This window comes from Myotis brandtii, unplaced genomic scaffold, assembly GCF_000412655.1.
Source record: "Myotis brandtii unplaced genomic scaffold, ASM41265v1 scaffold1304, whole genome shotgun sequence".
Taxonomy (NCBI): domain Eukaryota; kingdom Metazoa; phylum Chordata; class Mammalia; order Chiroptera; family Vespertilionidae; genus Myotis; species Myotis brandtii.
Genome location: NW_005354612.1, coordinates 51,615 through 55,237, shown reverse-complemented (window position 1 = coordinate 55,237; position 3,623 = coordinate 51,615).

Below are 3,623 nucleotides of genomic sequence, written 5' to 3'. Positions count from 1 at the left end.
TTCTTATATGCAGAAGAGGTTAGGGAAAAGGAATTGGCAAGGTATTCTCTTGATCCATCCATGAAGGAACTATGCAACAGAAAACTGGGCCTCTTTTCTTTAAGCCTCTTGTCATTGGGGTTACTACAGTGCAACCTCATTGTTTAAGTAAAGTGTACATGGGTTAACATCTTTCTGTTTGAACTCTAAAATTTTCCACTGTTAGGTGGTTCCAGGGGCCTTGTAAATTTATACTCTAAAACTAAGCATAGGGTTTTCTCAACAGGCTGTTAACATTAAAGATAAAAATAAAATCGAATGAGCTCGTAATAATGAGTTAGCCTTACATTCTGTGCATCACAGTAAGGCTAGTCACTGAGGCTCAAAGTGGATTTCTTTCATTTCAATACCCCAGTTCAAACTGCAAAGTGTAAACACAATACACCCTCTAAATATCCTTAAGGGACAGGGAACATTACATGGCTTCTGTCTTTATGAAAAATAGCTTAACTTTAGCCCTGAAAGTTTTGAATTAGGGGGAAAAGCGTTTATAACTATTAGTGATATCTGTTCCCTAAAATATAGGGGATTTAAAATGACAGCAAATACAACAAATATCAGTATAAAAAAGATGAGTTTTATTTAAATTTTACCTGGTCATTACTCAATAATGTACACACTTCAATTGTTCAACATAGATGTTGAAATAAACATGTTATTGAGATTAATGGAGTGGAAAGTATGTAATAAATATATTTTGCTCTGTTCATTTGATATTCTGCTGGAAACTGGTACAAGTTATTACATAAGGGAATACTATACAGGTACAAAAAAGAAGGAACTCTTACCTTTTGTGTGGATAAATCTGGAGATTATTATGCTAAGTGAAATAAACTAGAGAAAGGAAAACACCTGGAGATTATTATGCTAAGTGAAATAAACCAGAGAAAGAAAAACACATATAATCTCACTTATATGTGGAATCTATGAACAAAATAAACTGGTGAACAAAATAGAACCAGAGGCATGGACACATGGAACAAATTGTCAGAGAGGGGGTTGGGAGGAACTGGATGAAAGAAGATGAAAGGTAAAGAGATCAGCCATAGAACATATGTGCATAGACTATGAACACAGAAAAAAAAGTGTGGTAATGGCCAGAAGGAGGGGGGACTAGGGCAGGATGAAGATGGGTAAAGGGAAGGGGAATGTGGGACTTCTGTAACAGTGTCAACAATAAAATAAATAAATATATAAAATCAAGCCATTTGAAATCTTTTTGATGAAGCGCCTAATAGCATAATGTTGCTATATATTTGTTAAAGTAAATATAATTCAACTGAAAAAAATTATATTTAAACACAGGTAGGGTTTGATGTAGTCCCAATTTTTGCATAGCAAAGGAAACCATCAACAAAATGAAAAGACAGCCCACTGAATGGGAGAACATGTTCACTGATATACCTGATAAGGTGTTAATAGCCAAAATTTATAAAGAACTCATAGATCTCAACACTAGAAAAACAAACAATCCAATTAACAAATGGGCCAATGCTCTGAATAGATACTTCTCCAAAGAGGACGTACAGATGGCCAATAGACCTATGAAAGGATGCTCATCATCACTAATCATCAAAGATGCAAATTAAAACCACAATAAGATATCACCCTCACACTTGTCAGAATGGCTATCATCAATAAATCAACAAACAAGTATTGGTGAAGATGTGAAGAAAAGGAAACCCTCAAACACTGTTGGTGGGAATGCAGATTTTTTTCAGTCACTATGGAAAGCAGCATGAAATTATCTCAAAAAATTAAAAATGGAACTGCCTTATCACCCAGCGATTCCAATTCTGCGAATATATCCAAAGAAACCCAAAATGCTAATTTGAATGAATAAATGCACCCCTGTGTTCATTGCAGCATTATTTATAACTAGAGGCCGGATGCACGAAATTCGTGCAAGGCGCTTGGCCCCGGCCCCCGCCCACTGCTGCCACAGCCGGAGGCCTCTGCCCCCTCTGCCAAGGCCCCCGTCTGCTGCGGCTTTGTCTGGAAGAAAGGACATCTGGAAGGACGTCTGGTCTAATTAGCATATTATGCTTTTATTATATAGAGAGCCAAGGTTTGGAAGCCACCCAAGTGCCCATCAGTAGATGAGCAGATAAAAACTGTGGTCCATTTATACAATGGAATACTACTCAGCTGTAAGAAAAGAAGGAACTCTTACCTTTTGTGACAGCACGGATGAGCCTGGAGAGTATTATGTTAAGTGAAATAAGCCAGTCAGAGAAAGACAAACACCATATGATTTCACTTATATGTGAAATCTAATGAACAAAATAAACTAACAAAGTGGAGACAGACTTATGGACACAGAGAACAGGGGTGTAGAAGAAGATAAAGGAAGGGTAAGTGGTAATGGAAGGAGATTTGACTTATGTTGTGAATACACAATACAATATGCAGATGATGTATTGTAGAATCACTCATACACCTGACATCTATATAATTTTATTAACCAATGTCACCCCAACAAATTCAATAAAAATAGATAAAAATAGGTAGGATTTGAAATTGTTTAAATGAGATTACTTAATTTTGCCACATCATATACACTTTGCTCTGTGATCTCCTCTTTCTTCTTTTGCTCTGATCCTAATAAACACATCAGGGAGAATGTGGTCAGTTTTAAGCTCTCTTTCCTGGTACTTAGTAAGTCTAGTGTTTGTTGAATGAATGAATACATGAATTAATGATTAAATCAATTATGTGCTGACTATGCTCCTTTGCCAATACTGCTAATGTTTTCCAGATTAACTTGGGGTCAGTTAAAAAGCAACAAGATATCCAAGAGTTCCTACACATGAATCCAGGTTGTTGGTCAGATATACCTCTGTACCATTCAAACTTAAACTACATGTATGTCAAGAGCAATTCATTAATAATGTTTCTCCTTTAGTTTTGTACCTCTGATTCCATGATGCTGATATGTGCTGGGACCTCAGAAAAAAAGTCTTGAAAAATAGTTATCATTACATTTGCTTCCTTCGTGACTTTCTGAAAAGATAAATAGTGAATGCTGGCCTCTTGACCATTTTGGCAATGCACTGAAAATAGATTTATCTAGGATGTCAACAGTCTAATAGCCTCCAGAATAAGATTCTTACAATGAACAAATGACCACAAACTACTCATTAAAATCTAAATTTCAGATAAAAAAGAGAAATATAAAATGATAGATGGATGGATAGATTGATAGAGATATATAGATAATAGATAACTTTTGTTGTAGATATCCTGTTTGAGGCCACAGATATTTTTTGAAGGCTAGCTTATAAGATTCTTCACTATACTGTGGCAGGACACTTAATTGCTAAAATGTATTTGTATTTCTATTAGGGCTTCCAGTTGTGTCCAAAAACAAATATGAGATTTCACCTTGCATCTCACTGGAGAAGTGGTGTGAGTACATGTGACTGTTCCCTCCATTAAGCACCTTTCCCTTGCCTTCTGAGTTCCCACAGTTCCTTAATTTTACTGCTATACTATTAACTATTCTTTTATGATCTCCTTTGCTGAATATATTTTTTAATTTCCCAAAGTGTAAATTGTGCTGTGCCAGCACAGCCAAGGGTTCT